The 18,022-nt window shown below is 42.6% G+C and overlaps 1 long non-coding RNA gene across 1 annotated transcript in view; it reads right to left on the reverse strand.

Annotated features, from left to right (window-relative positions):
* Nucleotides 1-2,477: 2,477 nt before the first annotated feature.
* LOC146028247 (uncharacterized) overlaps nucleotides 2,478-18,022 on the reverse strand; it is a 78,754-nt gene continuing 63,209 nt past the window's right edge. The window contains exons 2-3 of the long non-coding RNA XR_014455204.1: nucleotides 6,175-6,239; nucleotides 2,478-3,125 (exon numbers count right to left, since the gene is read on the reverse strand). This is a non-coding gene — a long non-coding RNA (uncharacterized LOC146028247). The remainder of the gene's footprint in view (nucleotides 3,126-6,174; nucleotides 6,240-18,022) is intronic.

An 18,022-nucleotide genomic window follows, 5' to 3' on the forward strand; every position in this document is an offset into this window, starting at 1 on the left:
AGAAAAAGGGGATGTATGGCGCCACCTGTGTCCTGAACTAATTAACACCCTAATTGTTGGGTTTAGGTAAAGGAAACAGGTATACCTTTAAAAAAGGGTGTCAGCTAGCCTCTAAGAATAAAACACCTTGGTAAGGGGTGTATCAAAAAGAATGCAATAGGTTGGATAAAGGCATAAGCGACTACAAATACCTGTACAGTAAGCGTGTCTTTTTTAAAACAAATAAAAATGTATTTGATATAAAAAAGTGCGCATTAGCACTATTTATAAGAACAAACAGTAAGAGTGGATTACATAGAAAAAAAACAGAAAACTAAGAGATACGAGTTTTTATAAAAAATGGCCTACATATGATATCGCTAAAAAAGGGGTATAAAAACGTTTTTAAAGAGAGTCTAAAAACATAACTTATCTATTAGGAGGAGTCAGCAGGCAGTACCCAACGCATTTCGTCACTGAGACTCCATCAAGGGGTCCTGTGCATCTGGAAAGAGTGTCAGGGAGGGGGGGGGGGGGGAATATATGGTTAGATAGTGTTGACAAGGAGGGAAAGAAACAAGGGTAGGGAGAGAGAGAGGGGGTAGAGCACTACATGACCCTGCAGAAGAGGTACCTGACTGGCACTTCACAGCATTAACCTCCTAAATACCCATAAATCGATCAGAGAAACTTCTGAGCTGGCTAGGTAGCTCCCGCCTGTTACATTCTCTGTGCAGCTGGGGGGGGGGGGGGGGGGGGTGTCAGGGGGCTAGTACTCTGCGCTTGGACTCACTGGATGTGACTGCTCAGCAATAGCATTCTGTCATACTGTATCTTTCAGAGATTGCTACAAAAGTACAGCTGCCACCAGAAACTGTGAACTGTGGGACCTGGGACTGGCAAACTATTCAGGCCCCCCTGTGGGGATCTGGACTTTAGATCAACAGTAACAAGGTGGACAGTTAATATTGGTTGACATGCATTAGGTTGACATGGACAATAAGTTGACACAAGTAATAAGTTGACACGTAATTATCAACACATGAAAAGGTCACACATTTCTCACACTTTACTATACATGTAGACGACGATCGGGAATGGTAAAGTGTGCCAAGCTTATGTGACAAAATGTTTGAATAAGTGTTGTGCGGCAGAAGTGTCAGTGGAAAAAAGCGGGTTATAACAAAAGAACATAGCGCATGGGTCGGCAAGGGGGCATGTAAGTGAGGTGGAGTTGGTGATAACAGTCCCCTGAGTCCCAGAGGGGCCCGCACCACACACACCGCACCCATTTTTTTAAATACTTATCTTCCGGATTATAGTGACAGAGGCAGAAGTGTGCAGTAGGGTCTGAGCGTTCTAGTGCCCAGACCCTACGACACTGCACTTCTCCCGGCAGAGCGAAGGGGGCCTGGCTGGAGTAGACTACACATGGGCCTCCTCCTCTCTTAAAATGCCACTAGGGTAGGGCCGTGGAACCCATGTCCATCCTACCCAGATACATACAGAGCCATGCTGATAACAATGCAATCCTAGGATGAGTAGGAGGTCACTGTTATACAGTTTGTATATTTTCTCTATCGAATACAGTGTTGGAGGGCATTACGAGTTATAGTCATGTGCTACAGTGGTAATTCACTGTAAACAAGCTCTATTGTACATTTACTATGGAATTACCATAGTAATCTACTCCTGACTTATATAATATAGTGCTACTTCATTAAACAGTGTTTCTGAATTTGTTTGAATATTATATTTGCTAAATATGCAATGCATCACTTTTTAACTACTCTGCAAAAAAAAAACAACAACAACAACAGTACTGTATATTTTAAATGTATTTTAAAAATGAGTTCATGCTTGAAAACCAGTGGAAAATTATTCTAAAATTAGACTTTCAAAATAGGTTTAATTAAAGGAACGTGTCATCTACACAGAAAACAGAAATAAATATGAATAGATTGGGTATACTGTGCGATACTGGGCCTAATTCACGTTTACAGTATACGTAGTTGTTGATGTTTACTCAAGTCAGCAATTATTTGCAGGTTGTGTATGTGTCATGGTACTTTTGTGATCACGCTTGTACTGAGATTTGTATTGTTGAGTGATTGACAGGAAAGGACCATTTGGGGTGGCAGTGAAGAATTTTAGGATGTTTTTGCTGTTAGCGATCATATACTTGGAGAAACATGGGGCCAGCAATATTACTGCCGCAGCCAGTCTGCATGACCATTGGGCAACCCTAGCAGCACACGTTCCTCTTTGGTGCGTATAGTCTGTGTATTTGTACACAGTTGCGAATGAGTTTGAGATGGCTCCAGTAGGCGTCTCTTCCCCTTTCTGGGCGGCAGCTTCACTTGATTAGATTCAATGTTTCAAATCGCTGTAAGAAATGCAATTAGGTCTGCTGTGCAGGGCTGGAAGATAGTGATAGTGATACAGTAACATAAAATGTGTCCAGCCTTTCTGTTTATTTTAGTAAAAATCCAGGGAGATACAGCTCTGCAATTTCAAAGTGTGCGTGTGTGTTTTGGGGAGGAGATATGGTTGGTGAGGTAATGTATGTTGGTATGAATGGGCATGTAGGTTTAGAGATCGTTACCAAATGGTTGATGAGGACCCCCATAGGGCCATAGTGTGTGCATGGTGGTGGTTATTGGTGGCCATAGTGGTATAGGAACACACTTAGTATATCTAAACTGTATTCCTCTATATGACAATTGTGTGATAGGTTGTCTGAAAAAGTTCAAGTCCAAATGGAGAGCGGCTCCCTTATGTGGCTTCTACTGCAAATTCCTTGAGAGTTCCACTAGACTGTGGAACAACAGCGGGCTGATACTGTAATGACTTCTTGAAAACAAGACTTCTCTGTACATCTGTCCTCTGTAAATTGTTCTGCAGGTCCACAGCAGTATGCCTATATGGATATGGACACAAGAGCACAAAAGCATGGAACCTTCTAGCATTGTTATCCTAGCAGAGGCAACAATTTGGCAATATTGGGCCTGGATCAGACTTGATAGCTGTTGTGCAAATTTCAGGTTAGGGAAAGGTTTCTCCTCTTGTTGGTGATTGAATTCATTAGCATATGGATAAGGCTCTTGCCTGCAAATGATCGCCAATGGCCATATACAGGATCTGTCCTGAGAATCATAATTGAGAATGTTAGTCTTAAAATATGCAGCTTCACCCCTCCGCATTGTAAGTACTGTAAACATTAATTTTAATTATGATGATTCAAAATTCATGATGCAATAGAATCAGTATACATATAGGTGAAAACAAAATGAGGCATTTCCAATTTCCAAGATATACTAGTATAATAGTGTTATATCGAGAGGGAGCATGCATGACATTATATATATATATATATATATATATATATATATATATATATATATATATACACACGATTGTCAGGCGGCATACATTTTTTGGCTGTTAGACCCTTGGCCCAAAACACACTCTGATGAGGATGACAACGTGCTACTCTTGCAAAGTTGGACGGACCTTAAGTTTTGACCTTCAGCTTAGCGAACTGTACAAAAAGCATATTTATTTTGAGTGCATCTTACTCCTGTGTTTTCTTGCACACATTAAATCCAACTCCCACTTTAATGTTATTGTTCACTGAAAAAGTCTTCCAGTGTTTTACTGACTGAAACATACACCATTAAGGAATACTTAAATTTTGTTGATTGGTTTACTCATATTGATTGTATTAGTTGTAATATATGATGGCATATTATCAGAGAATCATTTGGCATGTTATACAATTGTTACACATTTAATGGATAGACCAGCTCCTAATAGTCCAGTGCTCTGACTGTTTTATAATCCCTTGGTTGGCTGTATTTCAGCTGCCAATAAACTGCCTTTCAGAATCCTATTAGTGGCAAGTCTCAATGACTGGAGCCAGATAGCATTTGAAGAGGCCAGTTTTGTATATTAGGTATATTATACATCACAAAGGAATATTGTACACAAGCCAGTGGTATGGATCTGTATTGTAAGTTAACAACCATAAAAGGTCATTTATTTTCCAAATGGTTATTTCAGACAGCCTATTGTAGTATAGGTGACAGGAGCTTCAGGATCGGCAGCTCAGATTAACTATGGTTTTACATTAAGCAATTGGATGTTAAATAAATGGTTGCTGGGTATTTGTGGACATAGGGGTGGGAGGGGGGCATTAAAGAGGGGTTATGGTGGGCAGTATAGGGGTTTGGTAAGGGCGGGTGGTGGAAAAGTGGAAATGGACAATTGGTCCATTGTGTCTTCTTACAGCATTGGTTGTACACTAGATTTCATGTCATAGGGCGGATCAGATTGTAAACATGTTTCCTGTTCACCCTGTGGAAACAAGTATGCATTTGGCGACCAGTGGAACTTAACTTTTCATTTAATGAAAGCCTTCTCCAATTCTTCCTCCTGCTGGTCGTCCACTGCTTTTCCAAATACTACCATGGAATCTTCATTGCCGCCTATAGGGATTAATGGACATTAGGTTAAGACTCCAAAGGTGTGATCCTCTCTCTCCTATCATCCCGACAGTTATTATCTGTGGCCCAGTATCCCTGGTCCTCCTGCAGCTATGACCTCATACAGCAAACTCCATTTCTCTTTGGCTTCACTATCTCCAATTCCCTCATCAATATCTTCAATCATCATTGTCTTCAATTCCTTCACCAATATCTTGAATCATCATTGTCTTCAATTCCTTCATCAATATCTTGAATCATCATTGTCTTCAATTCCTTCCTCAATATCTCCAATCGTCCAATCTCCAATCGTCCAACTATCCAATCGTCCAACTGTCCAATCGTCCAACTGTCCAATCTCCAATTGTCCAATCTCCAATTGTCCAATCTCCAATCACTTATCTACACCTGCAATTCCGTTATCAGTTACCTGCACTTGCAATTCCGCTACCAATATTTCTGGCTTGTAAATTCTTCAATAAAGACTTATTTATTATTTCATCCTGTTGTCCTGGTCACGCCTTCGGGCCCTCCTTTGTGTATGAGTGGATGCCGAAAACCATTTAGGGCTCCCAGGGTAATACGCCTGCCCCTACGCCTGAGACTTCCCGCCTCAGGTGTGACAGTAAGCTCTGACCTGAAAATGAATCCAGTCGGCATTTCCCCGCCCACCAGCCCTGTACAGCAACTGGCCGCCCATTTGGCTCATCGAGAAGTTGCCCAGGGTCATCTAGTATCCTAGCTTCTAAAGAAGCGTCCATTCTACCAACCCCTGTTGGGGTGTCCAGGGTTCAGAGTAAAGAACTGTCCTCTAAATCGTCTAGTCTGCTATCTCCAGTAGGGGTACTGAGCATAGGACTAATACTTTTTGAAACAGGCTGGGAATCCATGACTTTGGGGCTTGATGAATAACTGGAAGAAAGATCACAAGAGACATTTCCAACACTGTATGAGGTCATAGCTGCAGGAGGACCAGGGATACTGGGCCACAGATAATAACTGTCGGGATGATAGGAGAGAGAGGATCACACCTTTGGAGTCTTAACCTAATGTCCATTAATCCCTATAGGCGGCAATGAAGATTCCATGGTAGTATTTGGAAAAGCAGTGGACGACCAGCAGGAGGAAGAATTGGAGAAGGCTTCACCCGAAGGACTGGGAGTCAGGCTGTAGCGATGAGCTGCAGGAATTGCCAGAGATGCACAGCGAGATGCTATCTGATGGACAACAGGAATGGTAGCTGACGGGAACAGCTGGCTTGGAGACTGCCTGAAAGCAGTAGGAGACAGTGCCCGAGCACTGTAGGGAGTCAGGCTGTGCAGAAGCTGGTATATAGCACTGGTAGACAGGAACATCTAACTGAAGAATTGACAATTGAAGCTCTGACAAAGAGCAGGAGTCCACCTAGCACTTTTATACCTGCAGGTGGGAGGAGACTTGGCTGGCCAGTAACCAGGACTGGAAGCTGCAATGGATTAACCGGGAAAGTCTGTTAGCTTGCTGCATGACTGAGGCCTGTAACGAGAGCAGCTGTAGTGACCTGAGACATAGGCAAGGTTGCAGGTTTTGCTTCACAGCTGCAGCATCAGGTAATCACCGGAGAGACTCTGGGGAATCTGTGCTGTGATCTGCACACACACCATACTAAGGATATGGAGCACAGAGACAGTCTGGAGAGACACTTTAAAGGTAAAAATGGTGTTTGAATTACCTGGATCGTGACAGTACTCCCCCTTTCAGGAGTGGCCTCCGGACACTTCTAGCATCTTGAGAGTCCTAAAAAACACAAAAACAACAAAGAACAAACCAGAGGAACTCAAAACATTTTAGAGGTCCTCCCAATCTTCATCTTTAGAGGCGAAACTTTTGCTATTGGATAGCGTGGGCCATACAGCATCGCTGAAAACTGGACTATACACTTGGGAGAAGACGTGAGTAGGGAGGATAGAACCTCCCATAACGTAACTTGGATCATCAACAAACTCGCTGTCCGAGTCAGAGTCCAAATCCAAAGTAAAGAAAGGAAATCATTCAGAATGCAGTATATGTTAATGAGACGTCTACCGTTGAAACAGTAGAGCGGAGGGTGGGCTCCAGAGGAAGGACTCTATCTATTGAGAACGTGAGAATAACAGCAAATTCACTATAAGAGTGGTAATGGGCGGGACATTGTTAGTAGCCAAGGGCCCCAAATCACTTTAAATTTATAGGGACAGTCATGTAGGTTGTATGCAATTTTCTCCATGCTTGCTGCAAACCAGTTACTGTATAATTAGTTAGGGCAGGGACAGTAGGATTGGCAGGGGATTTCCAATTTTTAGCAATTTGCGATATAGCGGCTGTTAATATATGAGAAAGTAGTTTTTTTAGGGGTGTCTAAGTCTGGGATAGGTTCGGGACAATAGGAATGACCATGTATCTAAAAGAAGTGGGATGCTGGAGATGGAATTCAAGATGTCATGCACTTGAGTCCAAAACTGGACAATGTGGGGACAAGTCCACCAAATGTGAAGAAGTGTTCCTCATGTCCACATCCCCACCAACATACAGGCATGGTAGAAGGAAACATTTTAGATAATCTGTCAGGGGTATAATACCACCTGTAATATAGTTTACTAGCGACCCGCCCCGGCTTCGCATGGGAAGCACTAATTATTTATAGCCAGATGACTTCGGATTTTTGTAGTTGGTTGTTAGATTTGGGAATACCTTGTTGACAACGGCTTGAATATTCAGTTGCATTTGACAGAAGTTTGGCGGAAACAAAATCTTATTTGTGGCGCAATCAATAAATTGCCAAACCCCCCCCCCCCAAAAAAAAAAAAATTATGTTGATCCGATCACTACCAAACCTCACAGGATCACCCGCTAGGCTAATCTGAAGATTGCCTGAAAATGTCATCAAAATCTGTCACGCCATTTTGGAGTCCATAGGGAACTTACACACATCCATTTATTTATATATATATATATATATATATAATATATATATATATATATATATATATATATATATATATAGAGAGAGAGAGAGAGAGAGAGAGAGAGAGAGAGAGAGAGAGAGAAGACATCTCCTTAAGCTGGGTTGAGATAGAGCTTTAGGCTATACCTTCAATTACTTCCTCCCAACAGCAAGTGTCTGGGGGGGGGGGGGGGGGAGGGAGGCACCCAGGTCTTTCTCCCACTCCTGTTCATGACGGGTCTGTGAAGATGAGAAAGTCTCTACCAATATACAATAAATAGAGATTAATGTGCTACTGTACATAGAGGGTTGTCAGTGCAGAGAGATTCAAAGGAAGTGAGAGCTCGTCTAACATCTGTTTGTGGCAGGGAAAGGAGGAGATGATGAATCTAGAAATATTCAAAAAAGGGAGGGGAAATTTACCTTTGGTTTCATCTAAGGATTCTCAGTTGTCCCCAGAGAATAGGTCATGTGCTCTTAAGACACCAGCTAGTCGCCAATTAACAAAAAAAAGTTGTGATACTCCAGAAGGGAAAGCAGGGTTGTCCCACAAGGGGGTGATAGGAGAACACAGAGAGGACAGGGAGGGACTTGGCCCATAAAGAGAGATAAAAACAGAGAGATGGAAAGGAATTTGTCAGAGAGTTTAGATAGGGTTTGTCCAGACCCCAAAGAGGGTTGAGGCGTAAATAGGAGGATTCCAACCATGCAACACGGCCCATTATGTATGATATTTTAATATGTTACTGGCTTGGTACTCAATATTTAATTGATTATATGAGCTTGCTTGCCTCAGAGCTGCACTGTCTTACTTTTCTTTGAAGCTGAGGAAACTTTGATCTGCTTTACCTCCTAAATCTTGATCTGGGAAATGGATTTTACCCAAAGTAGTTGGCACATTGAGAATGCAGTGTAAAAGTTACAAAAGGGTAGGAACAATTTCAGCAAATAATGGTGCTTATACTATGCCAGGTACAACCTAGAGTAGAATAAACACAAGATGCCATTTGAAGGACAATTTTAAAAACCTTTTTATAGATATAGTTAACTTGTGCTGATTAGATTAATGTTGCTCTACATTGCATCTCTTCGCATCAGTACAGGTATACATGCGATGCGATGTCCATTAGAACCTATTAACTTTTTTTTTAAAAAGGGGCTAAAATCGCATCTCATCGCACCCAAAAAGTACAGTACATCGCATCACATCCACTTCAAGTGCCAAAATCGCATGGCAGCTTGAAGTTCAAAACGCACAGCACACAAAATCGGTGCGTGTATGGGCACCTTAAGTCTTTCCAAAGGATACTTAGGGTGTATTTTATAAGTCACGCCGCATTGTAGTGTGACTAGTGTGATGCGTGCATCCTATAAAGCCCAGCACTACACTGCTCGTCATTTCCAGACACTGCTCGCCACCCAGGCCGCCAGACTCCAACCACATAATCCAGTATGTGTCTCTGATATTGGTGTGTTAATATCAGGGATTCAAATTTACACTTTTAAAGAATTTGAAGGAAAGTAGTACATTGATCTCCATGTGTTGGCTAATGTATGTATGAAGTGTAAGTTATACTCTTCCTAAAACACCATGCGTCCTGCAAAAAAGGCCACACCCAATGCAGTGAGGTCACGCCCTCTTGGCGTCTGTGGCGGGTGCAATTTATTTATTTAAAAATTCAGAAATTTTAAACTAGGAACACTCATTACCAACTTTTTAGTTTTGCCTATGCACACCATTGCTTCAAGACCTGCATCCATTAACACAGGCAGCAAACACTATGATTGGAAAGTAAATGGTCAGAATAAAGCAGAGATGTTCTGTCATGGAGGTGTGATAAGAACAGCTGACAATATTAATATTTGCTGGCTGCTGTAGGATGAATCAGGTCCAGACCAGGGGAGGACTAGATGGGAGCCAACTTTGTATCTCTCTTTGTAATGACTTCCAGAAAACAGGGTTATCTCCTTGCAAGGACATGCCAAGAAAAAAAAAACAATTAATCTTTGGACCTGTCTCTTTCCATTACTGTTATTTTCTGCTGGGATAGATGAAAAGAGCAATTAAACTTTGAAGTTGTGATTAAATGCTGCAGGGAAAATAAAGCAACAGAACTTTCTCGATATTTATTTTTGTTATTTTTTATAGCAAATAAAACGAAATATTACTATTTTTGTATATGTATATCTGTGTGTAGATTAGCGTTATATCTGGAAATAAAATGATACCTTTACGCTTATAAAGCAAGCAGACTTTCATTCTAGAGGATGCCAGCCCATAGCAGTATATTTACAGAAAGCGGCTCAATTCAATTATCCTTTGTAGAGATGTAAAAGCTGTCATATGACGAATGCTTACACATGACCTCTACGCTCATTTAACTGGCAAACCATTTTAAAATAAAATCAAAAGCAAAGCAGGAACACTTAGCATGAATGAAGTCAGCTGCTGCTGCAGAAAGGAAATGTTGCCCTTTTATGTACTGATAGTATTATTTATGCAACAAAAAACATGTGCCATGCAATCACAATGACCTGCTTTTGAATAATGACAATCGGGTGCAAGTTTTGTGAATGTACTTGAGCTAAAAGTCTTATATAGGAATATCTAATACCTCTTTCATACCGCCCATCCGACATTTTTGAGTGCCCGGTCAATTTGCCGGGTGCAGTCTGACCCTATTTCACACCAGAAGCAAATAATCGGGTTAAAGCTTTTCAACCTTGGATTTTGCTGAACAACCCTGGTTTTTCTTTGGTGTGAAATGGTCAAACCCATACTTGCCTACCTGACCCTCTCCATGAGGGAGAAAATGCTCTGTTCCTGGACTTCTCTGGTAATGTATGATTGCCATCACCTGTGGGTAGCTAGTTAATTGAAAGGAAAGGGGTGTCACCACAGGTGATGGCAATCATACATTACCAGGGAAGTCCAGGAACAGAGCATTTTATCCCTGAAGGAGAGTGTCAGGTAGGCTTGGTCAAACTAGGTCTTAAATCCCAACTCACTGACCCTGGTCAAGAGCAGGATTGGTGACCCGGAATTTAAGACCTGAGTTGACCCTTTCACACCAAAAAAGTTTTTTTCAGCAGATATCTGGGTTGAAAAGCTTAGACCCGGTAATTTGCCTTTGGTGTGAAAGAGCAGGTCCAGTGACAGAAGGGGTCAAGGGGGACAGCCATCCCGGGCCTCGCCGATCTGTTGGCCCAAAGCATGCCCCCCCGTCGCTCAGTACCTTAAATATGATGCATCTTTATTCCCTTCCCTCCTAGTCCCCTCTCAGCCGAACGGAGGAAGGAGCTGCTACACACACGGGGCTGCAGGGGAGCGGAGCTTTGCGGGACTCAGCTTGGGGGCGGGGCTATGCATGACTCTGGGGGCGGAGCTAGATGTGAGAGGCAGCTGCTGCTGACTGTCTGCAGGGAGAGTAGAAGCTGCTGCATTTCCTGGCCCACCCAGCCAGACTGCACTGCTACTTCAAAGGTAGGAGTGATGTGTGTGTGTGTTTTATATATATATATATATATATATATATCAGTGTAGTAACTGCGGCACTGGGGACTTGGAAAAAAATACAACACACAGCTTGTGTCTCGTTGACGTTTCAGCCCCTCCGGGCTTTTATCAAAACAGCTTACATTTGGTAAAATGGTTAAATTTGATAAAAGCCCGGAGGGGCTGAAACGTCAACGAGACACAAGCTGTGTGTTGTATTTTTTTCCAAGTCCCCAGTGCCGCAGTTACTACACTGATATTTATTGACCCAGCATTGCGGGTCACTTCTGAAGGCACGGGGCTCAGACTCTGAGGACGGAGCAGAGTGCCGGCATCCCGCCTATGTGTATATATATATATATATATATATATATATATATATATTATATTTAATGGGTTAGGCTGAGGGGTTGGAGAAGGGTTAAGCCGCAGGGTATGAGTGTTAGGCGCACTAGCGAAGAGAGTCAGAATTGGGCTGCGGGAGGGGGAGTTAGGAAGTGTGTCAGTGTTCTAGAGCGCAGGCCACACAGTTAGGGAGGCCGTTAGTGTGATAGAAGGCAGGCCGCAGGGTTAGGAAGCGAGTCAGTGTGATAGAATGCAGACCTCAGGGTGAGGGATTACTCCAGTGTTAGAGTGTAGGCTGCATGCTGAGGGAGCGCACCAGTGTGATAGAGCACAGGCCACACGGTGAGGGAGGTCGTTAGTGTGATGGAAGGCAGACCGCAGGGTTAGGAATCGAGGCAGTGTGATAGAGCGCAGGCCGAAGGGTGAGGGATTGCATCATTGTGATAGAACGCAGGCCGCAGGGTGAGGGATTGCGTCAGTATGATAAAGCGCAGGGTGAGGCCAAGCAATCATTTTCTTGCACATGTTTAGTGCCAGTTGCATATCATATCACATCATAGTGGTGTTACAGTTGTCCCCAGTAGTGGTGTTACAGGTGTCCCCAGTAGTGCCAGTCACAGATGTCCCCAGTAGTGCTGTTACAGGTGTCCGCAGTAGTGCCAGTCACAGATTTCCTCAGTAGTGCCAGTTACAGATGTCCCCAGTGGTGCCAGTCACAGATGTCCCCAGTAGTGGTGTTACAGATGTCCCCAGTAGTGCAAGTCACAGATTTCCCCAGTAGTGCCAGTTACAGATGTCCCCAGTAGTGGTGTTACAGATGTCCCCAGTAGTGCCAGTTACATATCATGTCTCCAGTAATGGTGTTGCAGATGTCCCCAGTAGTGCTTTATACAACAACAAGAAAAAGTACATTCTGGAAACTATGGTTTTCGGAAAAAAATTGGATAAGGGATAATGGGTAGCTGAAAAGTGATACTTAACCTGTATAGAGAAAATAGACATTTTTAACTCCTAATATTTTACCTGGGGTAATTGGATAACTCTCTGTAAGTACTGTTAATCAGAATAATTATAATGAACTTTGCAATCTAACATACAGTAGAGCTACAGTATATTGCAATGCTTAGCATAATGTGTGGCCAAAAATATATGGGCCCACCCACCTATTTTTAAGCCCAAACCCAGATAAGTTCAGCACCATATCCAATAAGCTTATATTTACTGTGGATAGTTATTATGTACTGTGCATAGAACAGTTAGATCATGTTAACATATGGAATGTCATTTATAAAATAGAGTATATTTATTGTACTGTACACAGCATGAGTGCTACTGCTGTAAACATGCACCTAATGACTCTTACATATCAAGGTGAAAGATGAAGTGAAGTATGCCCAGTCTCATTATGGTGACCACAGTACAAATGATTAGCTCATAGTTTTTACCACAATATAATACAAAACCCATAATGTGGCGACCACAGTATAATGCAGAACTCTATATGGTTGTGACCGCAGTATAATGCAAAGCTCCGTACTCTTGTGACCACAGAATTCTTGTGACCACTGTAATAAATAGCAAATATCCTGGTGACTAGACTACAGAGAAATATGTTCAGTGAAGCTTAAAAAAATTGTTAAAATATTGCAGAAGACACTATTGTAACGCAAATAAAATATGCACTGTGGATTGGACCAAACATTGTTTAGCAGCACAACGTAGAATAGGGTGAGCGGCCAGCAAGGGGGTTAAACGTCAAAGATGTCTTGTTTTCAGAAAAAACAAGCCACCCTCGCCGCAGAAACCCCCTTGCCGGCGGCATTAAATACCGCCTTATGTGTAGCCCAGGATTGACTCAATGACTGTAATAGAATCAGACTACTGGGATCGGATGCTGACGTCACATGACTTACCCTAAAACGCCTGGGCATGCCTATGTTTTCCCTGACACTCCCAGAAAATGTCCGGTTACCACCCTCAAACACCAGCTTCCTGTCAATCACTTTGCATATGGCCAGCGATAAAAAAGTAGCAGGATTTTATTGAAGGACACAACCGCACATACATATACGGCAAATACGGTATTTATTTTTGTGGAATCTGGAACTGGAAGCCCAAGTTTGGATTTCCATTAGCAGTGCACAATGTAGGAGAGGATAAAAGAGCTCCTTGACACCTAAGCATACCTACAAACTAACCAGAAAGGTCCATGAAAGTTAAGGGGGGCTCTCTCGGGCACCAAGAGCCAATCTCCTGGTACCGATCATTTCTGACTTATATGGGTGTCCAAAAGGTTGGATCCTAAGCCTGTCTGATGCTATAAAATTATGTGATCAGCTTCTTAAACAGCAGGGGGCGAGGCTCCATGAGAATGTGCCCATACCATTGGAGACTGTTGCTCCCACCAGGACTCTACTGGAGCGGGTATAGAGAATCTAAGCAAAGATGCACATAACAGGCCTAACAAGACTACTCTTAACAATATAGGCAAATGTTGCCAGGAACATCGTTCAACTGCTCCAATGACTAACTTTTTGGAAAATCTGAATCTGACTTTCGGGCAAAATTTATAAATTAGCCCCTAACCAAACAATGCTGACTTGCAATCTGAAAGTTCAACGTTTCAAGTCATTAAATAATTTTTTTATTTGTAGCAATATCTACAGACAATATCCCAGTCTTTTCTTTTTTACATTTTTTTTAAATTTTGTTGAAGACAAAACATATACATAAAAAGGGACAATACGAAATATAGCAATAACGCTAGCCTTGCATAAATAGCCATGTATCGTTTACAAAGTATGCAAAGTGAAACAAGGCACCATGTCATATAGCAGGCAGAAAATTGTCCACATCCATCAAATATCGAAGGGAATAACAGGGTATAGAAATATATAACAAAATCAAATAGTAATAAAATAAAATAGACATATCAAACACCTTCAATACAAAAAAAATCAAATAGTAAAGAAAGGAAAATAAGACAGAACAGAGTACATTAAACAACCCCCCATCCCAGTCTTAACTTTAAAATAAAAGTATGTAAACATAGGCCCTTATTCTGATCGATGCGTACATTCCCGAATTCTTACGGAGCGGTCCGCATGCCATGCTGTGCGGACATCGTCCGTAGAAACGCCCACCGGTCCTCCGCATTCGAATGGACTCACTGTTTAAGAAGAGGGCGTGTTTACGGACGACATACAAACCATGCGTGTGCGGTGGACACACTCAAATTCTGCACGTTCTTACAGCGTATGCACGGTCTGACCGCATATGCACGGCCTTACCGCGTCAGAACGGACGGGAACCTGCCAGTACGCACCGATGCGGTGTATTTGCGCACAAATCACCACCACTCTTATCTGAATTCCCAAATCGATCACATGACACACTTAGGCAATTAGCCAACCTCATTAAAAAGGAATTGTTTATCCTGGCCATGTATTATTTATCTAATTGATCATTAAACACTTAAAACCACTTTACATTAACCCTAACATTCCCTTTCAATTACTGCTATGCAATAAAAACATCTATGTACTGTATATACCTTTTGCACCTTACATAACTAGACATCAATATTTTTAATTATTTCTGTATATTTATACTTAAACTGTAAAATAATAAAATAACACACAGACCACTTCGTACTTAAACTGAAAAATGTATTTACAGAAAATAACAAAAAATAAATTAAATCACTCCAGCAGGAGGTCGCACAGGTCCTGTACGTGGCCAGCCATCCGCATCAGGTCCTGCCGCAGCCTCATTAGGGCCCCTCTCACACCCTGGCCTTCTTGCGGGTCATCTGTGGGCATGTGAAAGGGGGTTCAACATTAATTATGCTACTCAGGTACACCTTGTACAGTCAATCCTAAGTACCTACACCATGAGAAATCATACATACAAACAATTACTTAGCCAATCCTGTATCTAAAGGCAGAAAATATATGATGATGCTGACACACACACACACACACACACACACACACACACACACACACACACACACACACACACACACACACACACATTGTGTGACTCATACATTTGACAATGTATCTATCAAAATCACAACAACACTTGAGGCTCACTCACACTTCTCCTGCCAAAACACTCACCAATGTACTAGAAAGCTACACCATACATATATACCTGCATGTCACTGCTTAATAGCTAAACTGCATGATAGATATATAGATAGATAGATAGATAGATAGATAGATAGATAGATAGATAGATAGATAGATAGATAGATAGATAGATAGAGAATATATACCACATTAAAAGGCTAGGCTAGTCACTCTACCCTATTACTTCATGATTCCTTGTCACATTGCCAGATAGGTGAAAGTGCAGCACTAATCCGCTTCCATACTCCAAACAATTTCTAAGGTCAATCCATCCGACATAAGACCTTTCAAAAATACATGGCAACAACACGGGACCACTGGCTACACTTGAGACCATGGACACTTGAGACTCCATTAGAAATCAGGCCTGCCCATATTCCATTGATGTTTTATTGTTGCTTCTATACAAAGAGCCTCCATAAATAAACACTCATCACCTACATGAGCCTCCACATTGCACGTTTGCAGCATGGCCCTATAAGGGCAAAGTGTGTCTGTTGTTTTCCATTTTGTTGGACTACTCTTTACTATATTATAGCAAAATGTCATCAGCTTTGCGACATAACAAACTGTACCTAAGTCAGTAATGAGGCATTACGTCTACTTACCCCTGCCAGGCAGCTCCACCAGATCTTCTTCCTCCAGATTTGGAGGTGGTGGCAAATCCGGGAGGGGTAGTCCGAACTCCTCCTCTTGGTACACGGGGGGGGGGGGGGGGGGAGGTAGACAGTGGAGGTTGGTGAGTGGCTAGGGGGAGGGGTGTGTGTAGGGGTGGTGGAGGTGAGGTATTCCAACTCATGGTGGCCCTTAACCTCCTCCATCTCCACCTGTCCCGCCTCCTCCTCCTCCACCTCCACCTGGCCCTCCACTTCGACCTCCTGGCCGACCTCCTGGACCTCCTCTGTAGGCTCGACTGCGGCCTCCTGGGCCTCCTCTGCGGGCTCCTGGGCATCCTCTGCGGGCTCCTGGGCCTCCTCTGCGGGCTCCTGGGCCTCCTCTGCGGCCTCCTCTCTGGCCTGTCTGGCTCTCTCCCGCGCTGTGGGTTAAACAAACAAAATGGTTGAGTGTCATTTGACATTGTAATCACTATAACAAGTACATATCATAACCACATTATATATGTGTTATATATCACACATATAGTATATGGCATTTCTATGTCACCCAATTGACCTCATGTAATCTTAATATTAAATAATGTGAAAATGATATCATTCACTGGGCCAGATGCACTAAGCTTCAAAAGTGATAAAATGGAGAGTGAAAAACAGGCAGCCAATCAGCTCATACCTGCCATGTCACAGACTGTATTTGAAAAATGACAGGTAGGAGCTGATTGGCTGCCTGTTTATTAGTCCCCATTTTATCACTTTTGAAGCTTAGAGAATCTGGCCCACTGTCAATTATGTGTATTTTGCGAAAATACTTACAGCGTTGAAGACGCCGCCTCAGAGCCTGCAGCCGCTCCGGCTCCCGCCTCCACAGGTCGGACCATCGCCTCTCCAATTGGGCGATGGTCCTTCGCACATTAGTGCGGGCGAATATGCGGCGCCGGGCCGCAACATATGCCCGGCGCTTGTCCCTGTTGCTGATGAAGGGGCCTGCCTGCCCCAGCCTCCTCTCCATGACTGCCACCAGCGACAGCAGCTCCGCAGTGGAGAAGGATGGTGCTCGCTGGTAGGCAGCCATTTTAGCAATGGCACATGAAAATACTTCCTGTCCTGTGATTGGTTGTTAACTTTACTATTTGGTATTAACTTTATTATCCATATTGACATGGACATTGTGTATGCGCCCAACAATCGGCGATAACATCGCACCGCCAAGCAACGCGTGCTATCGCTTAGCTGTACTTCGCATTACTTACTGTATGCATTTATGTGTATGCGTACATTTATGAGAAAAAACACATACACATACTAGCACTTCTCCTGACTATACCATTATACTGGACACCTGGCTGCCTGCCTGCCTGCCTAGCTCCTACTGCTAATATATTTTCAACTAAACCCCCCAAATAAACATATATATATATATATATATATATATATATATATGATCATAAATATTACATCTACAAATAAAAAAATCACCGCCACATCCCACACATACATGGAAAAAAAAAAGTATGAAATTCAATGTACTCACCAGACATGGATGATAAGGTCAGCTAAAATAATGGAAACCTAAAATACATTTTCAAATCTATGTACAAGGTATAAGTGTGACCTGCAATATTGCTCTTAAACCAATACACCTCAAACATAATAGGTAGTGCTATTGCTATTGCCATGAAGAGGCCATGCTGCCTAATGTTTAATTAGGAGGACACAAAATTAAAATAATTTTCAACCTTGATGGGGAAAATTAATCTGAAATTGGTTTGGTCTGGACAACAATCAGAAATGTACCTGAAGAATCTCTGGGCCACCGAGTCCTGCAGCTGGTATCCACGTCGGCTTTCGGGGGAGCGGGATGGGCGCAGGGGCGGATTTTGCGGCTCAGATGGAACCTCCCACTCATCAAAGGGTATCTCACGCCGCACAGCTATGTTGTGAAAGCATACACACAAGCACACAATCCTCGACACCATTTCAGGCGCATACTGTAAGTCACCACC

Source organism: Crinia signifera, chromosome 1 (assembly GCF_055691185.1).
Source record: "Crinia signifera chromosome 1, ASM5569118v1, whole genome shotgun sequence".
Classification (NCBI taxonomy): domain Eukaryota; kingdom Metazoa; phylum Chordata; class Amphibia; order Anura; family Myobatrachidae; genus Crinia; species Crinia signifera.